The following is a 17996-nucleotide window of genomic DNA, read 5'->3' as shown; positions in this document are numbered from 1 at the left end:
CACACAGAGAGTGAGCTTACATTCTTTGACCAATGTAGGAACATCAAATGAAACTCTGTTTGGACATGAGAAATAGACTTTTCTCAGATGGACAATGAATTTCAAAGCTATATAATATGCTATTCAATAAAGAAAATCTATCCTTATCATTCAACAAATCTGTCAATACTATTTAAAAGAATGATGTAGAAAAAAACCTTTTTATTGATATACTAACCTCCTCTGACCTTGGAGATGGAGTTGGTAACCCACTCCAGTAGTTTTGCCTGGGAAATCCTCTGGACAGAGGAGCCTGGTGGATTACAGTCCACGGGGTTGCAAAGAGTCAAACATGACTTAGCAACTAAACAACAACGACAACCTCCTCTGAAGTGTATAGAATGCATATTTTTTCTGAAAGGAGGCTTTTTAAATGCTCATCCTTCATAATTAGTAACTATTGTGAATCTCAAAGGTGTGAGAGACCCGGGCTATAGCATTCAGTCAAACTTTAGCATGTAAGCCAGGTCATGTTTGGTGCAGGCAAAATGAAAGGAATAATCAGTCTTTCCCAAAACACAGCGCCCTGTCACAGGAAGGCATCATCTCCAATCACTGTCTGATCTTATTTGAGAGCACCAGGCATTGCAGATTACCGGAGAGAGTTTATTTTTTTTCCCATAAGTCCCATTGCCAGAATTTAAAACCCAAATTGGATTATTAGAACATCACTGCAAAATCCTGGGGCTGTATATTTTGAAAAGAAAAACAACAGAAATAGCAAAAAGCAACAGAGGGATGCCTCTTAATTCTCCTTACACACGTTAAATATCACTTTGCTTAGATCCCTACTTTGAAACAGGAAATAATGTCAAGGCACAGCTATAGCCCTGAAAACTAGCTCTAAGGATTTAAGAAAGTTTTTACTTTTGGCTTGTGTGGGCTTTTGGAAAGCACATTTGGTAAAGTCTAAAAGACCTGATGCTGGGAAAGACTGAAGGCAAAAAGGAGAAGAGGGCAACAGAGGATAAGGTGGTTGGATATCATCACTGACTCAACAGACATGAGTTTGAGCAGATTCCAGGAGCTAGTGAAGGACAGGGAAGTCTGGTGTGCTGCAGTCTATTAGGTCAAAAAGAGCTGGATATGAGCTAGCGACTGAACAACAAAAATATAGGGGCTGTTGTATCACGAAGTAGTACTGTGTTACTGGCCTTCAGAGTTTTTTTTTTTTTTAATTAGGGTATAGCTCTTTACAGTGTTGTGTTAGTCTCTGCTGTACAACAGAGTGAATCAGCTATGTGTATACATATATCCCTTCCCTCGTGGACCTCCAGATCACATAAATGTTTCATCTTCAGAATTTTGACCCAGGTTATGTGCTCATAACACTGTCTCATTGCAGTTAGAACCGCTACAGGCCACCAAAAATTCTGAGGCATGTTGTAAAACGGGGCCATCCACACATATCTGAAGCTGTGGCATAATGTCAACAAAATACGCCAACCTATGAACGAATGATTTAGTCTTTATCTGGACTATCTTGGTGTTTATCATAACCCATGGCAGCAGAGGAAGCTCGTCAAATTCTGAGATTTAAAAGTCTTCCTGGGTTCAACTAAGGGTGCTGTGGGATTTCCATTTCGGTTTCATTTTAACGACATTTTTGTGCCTTAAAAGTACTAAAACAGGAAACTTTCTGGGAAGGAAAGTATTTGACCGGGAGAATTTGTCTTTTGCTGTCACAGTCTTCGGCTACCATTCAGCTAAATGTTGTTTGGAATAATATGGCCTCACTGCCCTATCTCCTGTTGAATTGCTCAGACGGGTGGAAGATTAGAGAGGGGCGAGGTGCCGGTATTATCTGTGCGAGCCCTCCAGGGGTCACGCTATACTAACAAGGCCGCCCCAGTCAGGGTGACAGAAGCCAGCTGCTGCCTCGCCCAGCCTCCACCGTCAGAAGGTTCCACTTACTGCAGGGCTGTGTCTCCAGAGATTGTGGCTTCTAACCCGTTTTTTTCCACCTCTAAAAGAGTAGCTAGCTCATCATCTTTGTCCTCGTGTTTTAGGAAGGACCTCCATGTGAAACCACTTACCTGTTTAACCCTCTGAACTTAAAGAAAATGTATAATGCCACTTAAAATACCTAACCTCGAGTTCTGCCTTGTCTAGTAGGAGGGTCCTAATGAGCCATTTATCAAGAAGGTAAATATTGGATTTTTTTGAACGAAGAGTATTATTTTATTTTTTTTAAACTGAAATGGAAAGTTAAAACATGAAACAAACTGACATGCCATTTTCATTTCTGTCTGTACTGTTACCTGGGTCATATTTTGGTTTTCTAAATCCAGGTGTAAATGGAGAGTCTTTTTTCTTTTATAAGAATGTGAATATTGGATTTTTCACATTTGTACATTCACAGCCATGAGATTTGATGTGACTTATTTTCCAAATTGCTTTGTCTCTATTTATCCTGGGGAAAAGTCATACTCTGCGTGCACAGAGGGCCGTGCATCTTTACTTTAATCTTCAAAAATTGACTTGGCACTATTTTTTTTTTAAGGAAAATACTTCCCTTTCTTCCACTGAGGGCTCTTTATTCATGATAATCACTTTTTTCCCTCCTAAAGATGGAAAGAAAATTCCCAGGCTTGTTTGGCCCAGGGCTGCTTCTGAAAGAGCAGTACATGGCCAGAAATGCTCTCCTTGGTTTTCATCCTTGTTTGGGGGGTGGAGTGGGGTGAGAGAATGCCAGTCTTGGGTCAACAGAACTCAGAAACTGGGATGCGGATTCAGCCAGTAGAGGGAGCTAGGGCTACCTCACAGCTTTATAGGGTAGAGCAAGGACACAATAATTTTTTTTTTTGAATGAGGTTAATGCTTAATGTTACCCTGAGAGTAAATTTTTGTACATTGCTTTTCCTATAAAAGTGAAGAAGTAATCAAAACCATTCCGACCCTTTGAGGAGAATAAGAGATCTGAAAGTAATATATTTGTTTTATAGCTTCTAAAGAGTGAAGCATTTTTTAAAAGACAAATAACTTTTATAATTATGTTCATTAGACTACTATAATTTAAAATATTGTTATAACAAACTTACATTTATATAGAGCTATAAGAAAGAGACAGCATTCATAATGGGGCTTAGCTCAAAGGAGACCACAGATTTGAATATTTGTTACATGTTTGGTTTTTAAATGGTTTTGCCAGGTTAACGCATGACATAGATTTCTCTTCATCGGTGAGTGTATTTGTGCTACAGGAAAAGGGCAATGAAAACATTTTGGTGCCCTATTTTTTTCATTTATCAGCATTTGTAATTACAGTTAAGTGTTTCCAAAACAGGACCTCAATCTATGAAAGGTCCTGCATTTATATGATGCTTTTAACTTTTCAAAGTATTTTTATATGTGCTATCTCATTTTAAAGTAGATTTGACCCAGCCCCAATCTATTAAGGAAGTGACCCTTTCAACCCAAGAACACTCTGGAAATTTTTTAGCTAGACTTCTTGGCTATCATTGTAAAATTTAATGAAAGTCATGGTGATACTAAAATTCCCATCATTGATATAAAATTATCTAAGTAGAAGGTTTGCAAAAAACTAGTATATTTAATATCCAGAAGGCTTTTTCAGTTTTATTTCAATGAATTTGAATGTATCCATTGCTTGTGTTTAGAGTAATACTGTCAAGAATTGTATTATAGTGACCACTGTTGAGAATTTCATAGAATCAACAAGTTCTGTGAGTATGTCCAGACTTGCCCAGAAAATTAAAAAAGTTTGAGATTTTTTTTATTTCATTTTTTTTCCAATTATAGTTTCTATTTCTTTTTCATATCAGTTTGTCATTTAACACTGTTGATTCTGCTTTCCAATTATTGAGATGCTGTTTTTAAGGATATTTTTTAGAATATGATGAATTCTATTCCCTGAAGACTTGTACCATGTTCTTTTTGAAATGTGTGCACCCTCCATGGTGTCTTAAGAAACAGTGGCTAGTCCAGCACTGTTTTTGATTGTGTAAATTGCTGTTGCTAAGATACTAGGGATGTCTCTTCTGGTTCTTGTCCATCTTCTGGAGTAACAACAGCATTATGTGAAAGGCCAGCAGAGATATTAACTCTGTCAGAGCTGTCGATTCAATTCTGAATAACCATTCGGATGCATGTGACTGGGCCATCGTGGGAGTAGCCAAAATTCAAAAATGAGGATCCTGGATACAGTCAGTAAAAATCAGTTGGTTCAACTGGGCTCAAATTTCCTGGCGAATATTTTTTTCCAAAAGCTTGAGCCAAGTTTGAGATAAAAAAAGCATTATTATCATCTTCTGAAACTAAATTAGCAGGAATCTGGGTTGTTTCCTTGATAATTCCAGACTCAGTCTTTATATTCATGATTTGCTTCTTTTTCTAAGTTTGTCACTCTTAACAAATATAAAAAACTTGTTTTTATGTGATTATGTGTAGCTAATTTGTAGGAAAATATTGTGTTCTTTTTTTCTTTCTAATTTAGGAAAGAAAACTGGAGCTATGAAATTTGAAGAGTGACCTTTGCCAGGCACTGCATCTTTATCATCTTTTTACATTTTAAATCTATTTGGACATTCTTTGTTGGTTGAACTTGAAGAAATAAACAATTGTGGAAGAAAAGTGAAGGGTGTCCTTGTAAGTACTCATCTTAGAAAAATAGATTTATTTTATATTTACACATTTTATTTCTAATTGGGTTTTAGTGCCAAAATTGAAGTATTTTCAAATGACAAAATTATATTTATGTTATAGTTATTTTCATTGTTAAAGCCAGTGATAATCATATTCTACCTGTCTTTGTAAGTTTCTACTTCCTAGGTCTGTTATAAGGATTTAATGTAATATGTAAAAATATGTAATATACAGAATTGTCACTTACTATGGATATTTTATTAAACGTATTCAAGGAATCTTTGAGATTCAGTACAACTTCAGGATAGAGACTGAAACACAAAATAGAAAAATACCTGTGTGCTTTCTTGCATACTCAGTTGTGTCCAACTCTTTGCGACCACGTGGACTGCACTCTGACAAGCTTCTCTGTCCACGGGACTTTCCAGGCAAGAATACCGGAGTGGGTTGCCATTTCCTCCTCCAAAGGATCTTCCTGACCTAGGGAATGAACCCGCATCTCCTGTGTTTTCTGCATTGGCAGGTGGATGCTTTACCACTGTGCTACCTGAGCAGAGAAAAAGACTGTTCTGTACAAATTCCAAGATATATTGCTTGAAATCAGCAAATTGTTTGGTACTCTTTTACTTTAATAAAACTTATTAATTTAAAGACAAATTATATGCAATACTTTTGAGATAGTGCTTTGCCTTCTTCACATATTTGTTTCCAAATCCCTATAAATCTGAAGTAGGTATTTAGGTCTTACTGAATTGAGAATCTCGAGGCAACTAGAGAGGAAATCAGTTGTTTCATTTCATGGGTAAGTTAGTCTCAGAATGGCTGTCAACATAAAATTTCCTGATTTTAAGCTTCTGTTTCCTTCCACAGCTCATTCAATATTTAGTTCCTAATCATGAAACCTCACAGTATCAATTCTTATTATAAGATCGACTCCCTATATCCTGCTGAGAATTTATAAGAAGGCAGTACTTGCAATGGAAAGGCAGATAGATGCCTGGGGCTGTATGTTTTTTCCCTATGATTGACTCCAAGGAATTTATTGAGCATTTACTATGGGGTCAGGGTATACATGTTATACAGGGTATACCATGGCATACATGGTAGAGAAACATAACAGACAAAATATCTATTTTCCTGAGCTTATCTTCTGGGGAGGGGCGAGAGAGAATAAACAAGGTAAATAAGTAAAATACACAATAAGTTAGAAGATACTGAAGATAAAAATAAGACAGGAAGGAAGATAGGGAGTGTTAGGTGATAGAAAAGCTGCAACTTTACACAGGATGGCCTGTCAAGGTGTCTCCAGAAATGGCATTTGAATCAAGATGAAGGTGAGGGGGAGCCATGGAGAGCCAGAGGAAGAAAGCTTTGGGCTGAGGACCCCATTTCCCAGGATGGGAGCCCACAAGTTGTGCTGGGTGCCAGGTGGCCCACTCTGTGGGTAGGAGCTAAACTCAGAAAGGAGCAAGGCCAGCCCATGCGTTTTACTCAGTGTGAGAAGGGAAGCAACCGCAGGGTTAAGGGCAGAAAAATGCCACAGTTCAATGTGTTGCTTTTATTTTTTTTACATTTCATGTGTTATTTTACTTAAAAAAAACTTTTTGTAATTAGATTTATTTATTTTTAATTGAAGGATAACTGCTCTACAATATTGTGTTGCTGCTGCTGCTGCTAAGTCGCTTCAGTCCTATCCGACTCTGTGCAACCCCATAGATGGCAGCCCACCAGGCTCCCCTGTCCCTGGGACTCTCCAGGCAAGAACACTGGAGTGGGTTGCCATTTCCTTCTCCAGTGCATGAAAGTGGAAAGTGAAAGTGAAGTCACTCAGTTGTGTCCGACTCTTTAGCGACCCCATGGACTGCAGCCCACCAGGCTCCTCCATCCATGGGATTTTCTAGGCAAGAGTACTGGAGTGGGGTGCCATTGCCTTCTCCGGAATATTGTGCTAGTTTCTGCCAAACATCAGCATAAATCAGCCATAAGTATACCTATGTCCTATAGTACCACCATGGACTGAGTCATTGTAAATGGACTTCCTGAGATAAAAACAGAAGCAGTAATGCCAGTTCAATGGGGTGATAGATGGAGGATCCATGGAGTAGTGCAGAGGTAGTGTAGTAGTAGAGATGATAGATAATTGGTAATAAATTTATTTTGGAAATATAAGCTCGTGACAGACATCACAGGCTATCCTTTCACATCTCCTCTCTCCTTCCTGGGCATATGGATACCCAGCTAGAAACTGCATCTGCAAGCTTCCTTTGCAGACAAGAGCATCCACTTGATGTGGCTCTTGCCAGTGGATGAGAAGTTGAAGTGCTCTGTGCCAGCTCCTGGCCGTCCTCATCAAAGTGGTAGCCCCACATTTGCCTCTCATCTTTTCTCCAGTCTTTCTGGAAACAGTGATGACTGGGCACCTTGGGATGTGTTGAGCAAGGCAGATCTGCCGCTGTCTCAGAGCCCTGAATAATTATTATCTTTCTTGAAATTGTACATGGCAAAGAACTAACTTCTAAAGTCCTCAAGCCTCTATTTTTCAGTGTCTGTATTAGGGTAACTTAGCCTACACCCTCATAGAGGCTCATAGGATGTGCTGATGGATCAGATGTGGATTTGAGAGGAGAGAAGAGGCAAGGATGATTCCAAAGTTTGAACTTGAGTTTGGGTGGAAAGCAGTTGCCCTTTACTGAGATTTAGCAAAGCATGGGAGGAATGGGTTTCCCAGGTGGCCCTACTGGTAAAGAATCCACCCGCCAATGCAGGAGACATAAGAGATGTGGTTTTGATCCCTGGATCAGAAAGATCCCTGGGAGGAGGGCATGGCAACCCACTCCAGTATTCTTGCCTGGAGAATCCCTGGTGGGCTACAGTCCATGGGGTCGCAAAGAGCAGATATGACTGAAGAGACTTAGCACAGCGCAGCACATATGGGAGGAACAGGTTTGGCAAGAAGATTGAGAATATAATTTGGGGCATGGTACATTAGAGATGTCTTTTAGACATACCTTTTAAAAATAATTTTTCATTAGCCTAATGAATGCTTTTTTAAAAAACTAAACTCTCTGAATGCACTAAGTATTGTATAAAACTAAAATGAGATTCTTTTCTCTCAAGGGGTTTGCTGTTTAATGTAGGTCATTTATGGTCCATGTCAGATCAAAATTACACCCCACATTAGGAATTTTTAGAGAGAAACTCATTCAAGTTTTAATGGTAGTGACTTTATTACTTAACCTTCTTCATATGAATCACTCTGCTAGATCCCATTATGATTGCAGTGATCTCAAAATACAAATATTTATCAAACATACACAGATAGAATACTATGTCTCTATTTTATGTACAAGCCAATTTTATATGGCAGCATGATCTGACTTTTGTATAGCTGAGTATAAAGGGTTTTGTTTTTTTTTAATCAAAAATAATTTTAAAGAGTTTCCGTCTACTCCAAAGAAGTGATATCACTGTTTGCTACATTTCTCATCCTTGTCTTTTTTGTAATTGACCTTACCCAATTGATAACAAAGTCAAAGCTGGATGTCAACAAGCAATACAGGATCAGCTAGGAAATGTTTTTGGCCATATTAGGCTCACTTCTTTTGCACATCCATCAATCTTCTTCAGGCACATTTCATTCCATTTCTGAGCAGAGTTCTTTCAAAATCCAAGACTACCACCCAAGTCTGCTCCCTCGTCCACTGGACCCTGCTTGGAGCCTGTCTCTGGACTTGTGAAGCCAATTCTTCTATCTGTCTCTTCTTCATGGGTACTTAAATCAGACACTTCATCCCCTCACACCATGCTTCCTGTTTCTTCTAATATAAACATCACACAATTTGATAAGCTATGAGATTCCAAATCAAGCTACATGATTAAAAATACAACTTATTTTTAGACTTATTATCTCTTTTTTAAAATTTCTCACCCAGTTTCTATGAATGCGATAGTTACCTTCTCCATTTTCTGTTGACCCAGTTTCTATGAATGCGATAGTTACCTTCTCCATTTTCTGTTGAGGAAAAAGGCAGTAAGAGATTGCTAAGAGATTTGCTTCAGGAAAAAAGCTGTGAGAAGGGAGGTTCAAACAAAATGGGGTTCCAGTTCTTCTCATGTCACCAACACCAGCTAGTTGAGGGGTGTTATTCTATGATGCCCCCAAAATACAGCAGGCAAGTACCAGCCAACTCACCTTCCTCCTCATGTTATATATATATATATATATATATATATATATAACAACAATTATATATTTATATATATATATATATATATAATGTCCTATATCTTCTTGGTGGGACTGAAAACTCCTTGAAGACAAGGACTGTGTCTTCTAAATTTATATCACTTCATAATCTTTCAGAAAGAGTTGGATATAGTCAATGCCCAGGAAATACTTGTTGGTTGAATGTTTAATAATAATCTGAATGAGTATTATGTTTTTAAATACTTTTCCTGGTCTGGTCTACATTTTCTGTGTTATTTCTCAAGATAGGCTAAAGCAAAATAAACAAACAAAAAAAAAGTTTACAAAGTCAGTCAATACATAATTTTTTTTTCTATACATGTAGTATTTAGGGTAAAACCTTAAATAACTGCAAAATAAAATCAGTAGAACCTGAATTATTATTTCCTTGGTTTTCAGTGTCATTGCTCCAGGGTTGATCCACAGAAAGTGAGAACTGAACTGAATATTCCAGCAACATTCAAACACCTTTTGAAATATTTTAGTGTTTCAGCTTCTCATTGGCACCTTCCTTTGCTGGGGAACTTTTACAGAATGTGGTACTCATTGCATCTCAAGTACTTTCTTCCTGTGCCTTGATCCAGAGGTATTTTAAATTGTGTTATGGGCCAGGAATAGAATGGTTTTGGGTCAGAAATCTGCATGGTCTGAAAGCATGGTGTGAGTAAACTGGAGTCCTTTTTGCCAGGATGGATGAACAGCCTCAGCACAAGGTTCTCAATAGAAGAAGCACTAAAGCTATGTTGGAGTCTGTTCTTCCCTCCCCCAGTCATCCTTCTCATAGGACTGTTGCTGCTGCTGTTATTGTTTTTAACCCAAGAAGGAGATAAATTTATTGTTTCCCACAGGGAGCTCTTGCTTAAAGTTTCTCTATCTCACTGCAATCCAGCTGGTTGAACTCAGCAATACTGTCGGAAACATTTTATATCCTTTTATATCCATTTGTTTAATGACCTCAAAGATATGAAATATTGCCATTTTCCATAAACTGGCACTGGGCTTTGGCCATATATATGTATTAATGAAAAAATATCTTACACTTAACACTTTCTTGGGAACTTTGCTTCCTGGCTTTATTGTTATTTATTCAAGTTTATTCAGTTTAGCAGAAATAGTATATTCTGAGCAAATTAAAATAAAATGAACTTTGCACTTTAATAAATATTGTGATGAAAGAAAATAGACTCAGAGTAAAATGACAGATTTGAAAGCTACCATAATAAGATTAGAAAATCAGAATTCAGAAGTTAGGTCTGCAAACTGTTAAATGGGGAAGAAGGGTGCATAATCCCCATCTTCTAAATTCTTGGGTCCCCCACCCCCATCCTCATCTGGAAGTTGTCTTCTCTCTAATCATTGTGTTCCCACCTCCCACTCTCCTGGAAATCTAAGCTAAATGTCAGGCATTGTTCTACCAGAACATTAACATTTCTAAGAGTCTGACTGAAATAGCCCTAAAGCTTAACAAGTATGGTGGTGATTTAGTTGCTAAGTTGTGTCCAACTCTTTGAGACCCCATGGACTGTAGCATGCCAGGCTTCATTGTCCATCACCAATTCTTGGTTCTTACTCACTCAGGTCCATCGAGTTGGTGATGGTCCATCTCATCCTCTGCCGTCCCCTTCTCCTCCTGCCTTCAATCTTTCCCAGCATCAGTGTCTTTTCCAATGAGTCGGTTCTTCACATCAGGTGGCCAAAGTATTGGAGCTTCAGTTTCAGCATCAGTCCTTCCAATGAATATTCAGGACTGATTTCCTATAGGACTGACTGGTTGGATCTCCTTGCAGTACAAGGGACTCTCAAGAGTCTTCTCCAACACCACAGTTCAAAAGCATCAATTCTTCAGCACTCAGCTTTCTTTATGGTCCAACTCTCACATCCACACATGACTACTGGAAAAACCATAGCTTTGAGTATATGGACCTTTGTCAGTAAAGTAATGTCTTTGTTTTTTAAGCCTGTCTAGGGTTGTCATAGTTTTTCTTCCAAGAAGCAAGCGTATTTTAATTTCATGGCTGCAGTCACCATCTGCCGTGATTTTGGAGCCCAAGAAAACAAAGTTTCTCACTGTTTCCACTGTTTCCCCATCTATTTGCTATGAAGTGATGGGACTGGTTTTCTGAATGTTGAGTTTTAAGCCAGCTTTTTCACTCTCCTCTTTCACTTTCATCGAGAGGCTCTTTAGTTCCTCTTTGCTTTCTGCCGTAAGGGTGGTATCATCTACATATCTGAGGTTATTGATATTTCTTCCTGCAATCTTGATTCCAGCTTGTTCTTCATTCGGCCCAGCATTTTGCATGATGTACTCAGAATATAAGTTAAATAAGCAGGGTGACAATATACAGCTTTGGTAGACTCCTTTCTCAAGTACGAACCAGTCTGTTGTTCCATGTCCAGTTCTAACTGTTGCTTCTTGACCTGCATACAGATTTCTCAGGAGGCAGGTAAGGTGATCTGATATTCCCATCTCTTTAATAATTTTCCACCATTTGTTGTGATCCACACAATCAAAGGCTTTAGCGTAGTCAATGAAAATCATTAGGAAAGTTAAACACATAGTTACACAGAATTTCATAATCTCCTGCAGCAGGAGAGTGCTTCAAAATTATCAAGAGAAATTTTTTTAAAATATGCATTACTAATTTCTACACCTCCCCCCACCCCTCTCTGAAACTCTTATCCAGTGGGTCCGGGAAAGTACTATTAATAACATGGATTTTTTTTTTTTTAATCAAGATCTTTCATGATGTTTCTCAAGTATGGCCTGGCTTGGGAATCACTGAACTGGGGATATTTTCAAGACCTTGTATCTTGTTTGTTGTTGAATTTTTTTTTTTTTTTTTAGCACTTTTCTTCTAACGTTTTCATACTATCTGGTGTAGTAATTACTTTCCCATATCTTGTCTCCCTATTGCTTGTGTGTTCCCTGAGGACAGAGTTGGATATTTCTAGTTTTTGTATCCCATATGGTACCTTGTGCAGTTTTTAGTGCACCAAAGATATTTAAAATATAAGACGAATTGAATTCCTTCTGTCTTCCATTTTGATGCATCTTGATATTTCCTGCTCACTTATCATTTGACCCCAAACCATGAATTCAGAACAATATTCGGTTCTTTTCCTCAGACACCTAACCAGGATAAAGTTAAGGGTAAAGTGAGCTGTTTGCCAGAATGCTACTTAGAGAATTTTTTGCAGATGAAACAACTCAGCCTAGCTTGAAGTGTTTTAGTATTTTGGTAACTGATTTATTTCCTTTTCCAAACAAAAATAGTAAGCTTGGGTAAATCTGAATATATTTATGGAAGCAGAGTATTTGAAAATGGGGGTCTTACAAAGCAAAGAATGTGTGGTTATAAAGCTCAAAATATAGACATGTAAAATCTTCTGGGCAGGTAAATACACACACACACACACACAGTCTAAATCTAAAAGATTTTTGAAATACTATTGATACAATCTCCCTTAAACACAGCAGAGTCTGTTGCCACCTTATAACACATTCTGTAACCAAAAGCATTTTGATAAATTTTTAATATCTATAAAACTCTCATCCAAAAGTAGTCAAGTAATATTAGAATACCAAAACTATTGACAAATATTGTCACTTCAGAGCCCGCTGAAATATAATTACATCCATTTTATGAGTTATTTTTTAATCTCCTAGTTATAAAAATAAGCAAAAGCACATAGACAAATATTTCACTTTTAACATGTAACTACATTACCCATCGCATATTTTAAAAAGAGTCCTAGTGAATATAAACAAACCATGTTCTATCAACATCCTTGGGGAAAATATAAAATGGAATGGAATTTTAGCTCTAAATATGTGCACTTATGGCAAAATAGAAAAAATTTTTTAATAAGTATGGCAAATCACATAGTATTTTCAAGGTTTAAAAACCTGAAATTGTATTACAATGTTACCACATTCTGCCTTAATTTTACAAAACAGAGAAGTAGACTAATCACAAGAATGATTTAAACAAAGTGTTATATATTTTTTTCAACTTAAAATGCAATATAAATTTCCTGGAGAAGGGGAGGAAAGTGGCAGTTTTAAACTTGCTTACCTCAACTTCAGTCTGGTTTAGGAAATGTAGCGTTTCTTTGATTTTTAATTGTTCCTGCATTACTTGCAAATGTGACCACATGACTATAGTTTATGCTATTATGTTGTCAGGCTTCTGATAATGGTAAGGAATGTTTGTTTAGACTGTGTGGCTCTTCACTTTAATTCACTCTGGCTCCAGTGTGACCTGTTAAAACTGCTATCAATGGAAAATCCAAATTTCCCAGAAAGGCTTAAAGCAACAGCAACCCCTGTGAACCAAAATTATCTCCTATTGAGGCTAATTACCTTAGCACACTTAGGAAAGCACCGCTGTAGGAAATTTGCTGCCTTGCAGTCATTCCCCCTCTGTTAAGTGCTTTTAGTTGATATGAGGTCGTATATTTGCTGATTACTCTACGGCATCTTTTAGTACCTTTGGAAGTGTGAGGCTGGATGCAAAAAACTGAAATGGCATATTATAGGATGTGTGCAGCTTTCCCTGGTTATAAAACCTGTGCTTAGGGAACTGACCCCATTAGGGTGGGAGTTTTAAAGGGGAAAAAATTGCAAGCCTTAAGTTATAAGGAATAAAGATAGATTTAGTAAATTTTAAAGGTTACTAATTTTTAACTTACATATAGCAAATAACATAAAATTTAACAAATAAGCAAGATGTGTTTCTTATCTTTTCTTACTATTTTGAACATAACCTTACTCAATCCTTTAAAAAAAAGCCACTTGGTATATTATTTAATGTATAAAATGATAGTTGTTTTAATGAGAGTATCAAAAGTGCTCCAATGTGAATATAGTGGAGATTGTATCTATGCAGATTTGAGTTATTTAAACATATAATAAATTTTAGTTTATGCATTAAAATGATAGATATTTTGTCATTTACAAAAACAATCATAAAATGAAAAATAAAAAGTGAAAGCGTTAGTTGCTCAGTCTTGGCCTACTCCTTGTGACCACATGGACTGTAGCCCAAACCAGGCTTCTCTGTCCATGGAATTCTCCAGGCAAGAATACTGGAGTTGGCAGTTCTCTTCTCCAGGGTATCTTCCCAACTCAGAGATCAAACCTAGGTCTCCTGCATTGCAGGGAGATTCTTTAACATCTGAACCACCAGGGAAGCCCCACCAAACTATACAAAGAGATGGTACTACTATCAAAAAATCATTCATCCAGTGTATATCTCTCTAGTGAATGATGCTTTAGCTTGTGCTATGCGTAATCTTTTCCAAATTAAACATTTTTTTCTACAAAGATGAAGAATTATTATTTAGAGATACAACTATTTCAATTGCCTTTTTAAAAAGTAAAACTACATTTGTCACAATTTTGGTTGCTTTTAAAGAAACCCTATTTCCCGTAGATTTACATTAAAACATTAACAATTCCCTGATAAACTGCATAGTTGGCAGCAGAGAAAGGCTCTAAAGCTGGAGAGCAGGAATATGATTCAAACTCTGTCATGCTGGATGTGTGAGAATTTTTTTTTTTTTGAAGTTTAGTTGATTTGCAATCTTTCACGTGTACAGTAAAGTAATTCAGTGTGTATATATATATATATATACTCTGTCCCTCTGCCATGTCCAATTGTTTTGCAACCCTATAGACCATAGCATGCCAGGCTTCTTTGTTCATGGAATTCGCCAGGCAAGAATACTGAAGTGGGTTGCCATATCCTTCTCTAAGGGATCTTCCCGACCCAGGGACTGAACTCATGTTTCCTGCTTGGCAGGCGGATTCTTTACCAATGAGCCACCTGGAAAGTCTATATATATTTCAGATTATTATCCCTTATGGGTTATTACAAGATATTGAATATAGTCCCTTGTGCTACAGTAGGTCCTTGTTGTGTATCTATTTTATATATAAAAGTGTGTATCTGCTAATCTCAAATTCCCAATTTATTCTCCTCCTCCCCACCGAGTATGTGTGGGAATTTAAATTCAAGATATAACATCACATTCCTGGGGAAAAAAACATTGTTATTCATCCAAAAGTATAAACCTGAAAATAGAGTTCTTCAGTCATAGCAGAAGATGAGTAATCAACACCCTCTAACCTCTGATTCAAATCTTTCATGTCTTTTAATATGACAAACATAATTTCAACAATGAGAAATATTGGTAGGATGGTAAAGCATCCAAACAGGGAAGCCCACTGCATCCCACAGCTGTATTCTGCTTCCAGGGGGAGCCACTGGAGATGTGAATTTAACAGGAAAATCTCCACCTGAAAATGCAACTACTACACATCCCAATACATGTGTGACACTTTCCCATCTCTTTTATTTTTCTCCCCAGTGAATAAAAAGCAGGACTAATGACTATATTGTGCATGCTCAATCGCTCAGTCATATCTGACTCTTTGCCATCTCATGGACTATAGCCTGCTAGGCTCCTCTGTCCATGCGATTTTCCAGGCAAGAATACCGAAGTGGGTTGCCATTTCCTTCTCCAGGGAATCTGCTACACCCAGAGATCAAACCCACATCTCCTGCATCGGCAGGCTGATTCTTTACCACTGAATTCCTATTCTTCACTAGGGAAGCCCCAATAACAATATAGCTGAAACTAAAATAGGAAACGAGAGACAGAAAATGTAGTACGTTGGGAGTAATCAAGATTTGCTTTTTTATGATTTTCTTTTTCTCCAGCATCATCCCAGATCAGAATGGTGGAGGTTCTGAGTTGTAGTTATTCAAGACGTAGTAGACAGATTAACTATTCGACTGGCAGGTAATAGAGTGAAGGACCAGGAGGAAGGACTATCCCCTTGATTCTGATTCTGATGAGTAAAGAAATGCTATGCACAGTGGCTGGACAAGAATAATGTGAGTAATTGTCGAGGCTGTCCCCTCACAAAAGATCACAGTAATCTCATGACTGCACTAAATTCCATGGATATGAAAACAGTTCATGTATAAAACTAGCCAAAACCCATTATTGGATTATGCTCACAGGACAGTGCTAAAGAATTCACTTGCCAATGTAGGATATGCAACAGCAGGAGATACGGGTTTGATCCCTGGGTCAGGAAGAACCCCTGAAGGAAATGGCAACCCACTCCAGTATTCTTGCCTGGGAAATCCCATGGACAGAGGAGCCTGGAAGGCGGTAGTCTGTTGGGTCATAAAGAGTTGGACACAAGTGAGTGACTGAGCACACACACACACACACACACAGTTCTCAAACACATCTATCCTTTTCACTAATAGCTCAAATCCTAGAAGTCTGCCTGGTACAATAAATATTAAATGAGAGAAAGAAAGAAATATTTTTATAAATTATCATGAATGCTAACTTGGAAAAAATAATTTTTAAAAAATGTTTAAATCCATTTTAAAACCAGACAAGCAGGGCAGTCTTTGCAGCTGCCTTAAAGGTAACTGAATAAGAAGTTTTATGAGCTGGTTCTAAAAGCCTTCAAGATTCATATCTTTATCAAGAGGTTTAAATGCAAACTTGTGATTCAGTGCATGTCATTTTAAAGATATTTAATTCATAGCTGTAATTTGCTTTTAAAAAGATGAAAATGGATGAGCTGCATTGGGGGTTTAAAATAGACTTTTGAAAGCTAAGGCGACTCCTCTCTTCATCTATTTACAGGAAAGTCAGAAAAAAATATCTTGAGATTTGCTCAGGTAAACAGTTAAAGCCGCAGGCTGTGAGTTGATGGGGTTTGGTGGTTCAGAGGGAAAGACATGTGTCGACAAATTATGAGGCTTTCCCAGCCCAAGTGCCACTTATTAAGAGTTTATGACCTGCCCACTGAGTGGCCAGATATAGTCCCCACCACCTTCCCCACACACTTGGTTATTGGCATTTTGACACCTTTTTTGCACAGCTGGAGGCATTCCTGACACTATCAATGTAATATAGCTGTTTCAGATCACAAATATTACTCATTAACCTTAGGGCAGAAATCTAACATAATCAAATATCCTTTGCTACCTAATTCAAGTCAGCCAGGGGCAGGATAGATAGGAAAAACATAATGCAAACAATACATAGAGAAATGCTCAAAAAGTTTTGTTTTTTTTTTTTAAGAGTTTCTCTGTTTTCAGAATCTGCCATCTGTCACAGTCTTCAGGTTATGAACTATTTTGCGAGCCATGTGCTTAAAAAGTGTTCAGAAAATGGATGTTGTGATTCAAGGGAATTACACTCTTTAGCAGAATGACTTTTACTAGGTTTTTTTTTACTTTATTAATATATTTTATTTAACTCAATATATCCAAAATATTTCATTTCTATATTTAATCAATATCAACTTTTTTCTTTTCATTTCATTTATTTATTTTTATTGAAGTATAGTTGATGGACAGAGGAGCCTGGAGGGCTGCAGTCCATGGGGTGGCAAAGAGTCAGACATGACTCATTCATTCACTCAGTTGATTTACAATGCTGTGTTAATTTCTGGTGTACAGCGGAATGACTCAGTTATACACAGGTGTATACATTCCTTTTTATATTCTTTTCCACTATAGTTTATCCCAAGATATTAAATATAGTTCTCTGTGCTATACAATAGAATCTTGTTGTTCATCCATTCTACATTTGCATCTATCAGCTGGCCAAAAAGTTGTACAGTATTTTCCATATGATGTTATGGAAAAACCAGAATGAACTTTCTAGCCAACCCATTACTAACCCCAAACTCCCAGTCCAAAAAGATATGGAACACTTCATAAATTTGTGTATCACCCTTGTTCAGGAAATGCTGATCTTCTCAGTATCGTTCCAATTTTAGTGTACATGCCGACAAAGTTAGCGTGACTTCTACCAATTTTTTTCCTTTCTCTAAGAAAATATTCACTATCTCAAGTACTGCAAAAAGGCTTTTGGGAATTAAATATCCCTTTTAATCTCTCCTCTTTGACTTCCCAAAAATTATCCTTTACAATCAAGTCAAAACTGAATGCTTTCTGTGTTGGCCCTATCCCTCTTCTATCTAAAACCTGAGTCTCCCATCTTCATATTTTTCAGTTAACCATTAATAGATTTGGCAAGAATTACTTGAAAGTTTAAGGGAGAC

General features: G+C 37.4%; 1 non-coding gene across 1 annotated transcript; it reads right to left on the bottom strand.

The window, feature by feature from the left end:
* Positions 1-17630: 17630 nt before the first annotated feature.
* LOC147366574 (U6 spliceosomal RNA) lies at positions 17631-17735 on the bottom strand. The gene has a single exon (XR_015132236.1). It is a non-coding gene; the product is annotated as a U6 spliceosomal RNA (small nuclear RNA).
* Between the last annotated feature and the right edge of the window lie 261 nt (positions 17736-17996).

The sequence above is a fragment of the Bos grunniens genome, chromosome 8 (assembly GCF_055505025.1).
Source record: "Bos grunniens cultivar Pamir isolate PY7600 chromosome 8, Bosgru_T2T1.0, whole genome shotgun sequence".
Classification (NCBI taxonomy): domain Eukaryota; kingdom Metazoa; phylum Chordata; class Mammalia; order Artiodactyla; family Bovidae; genus Bos; species Bos grunniens.
The sequence above is the reverse complement of the archived record's forward strand: the minus strand, read 5'-3'. Positions and strand labels throughout refer to the sequence as shown.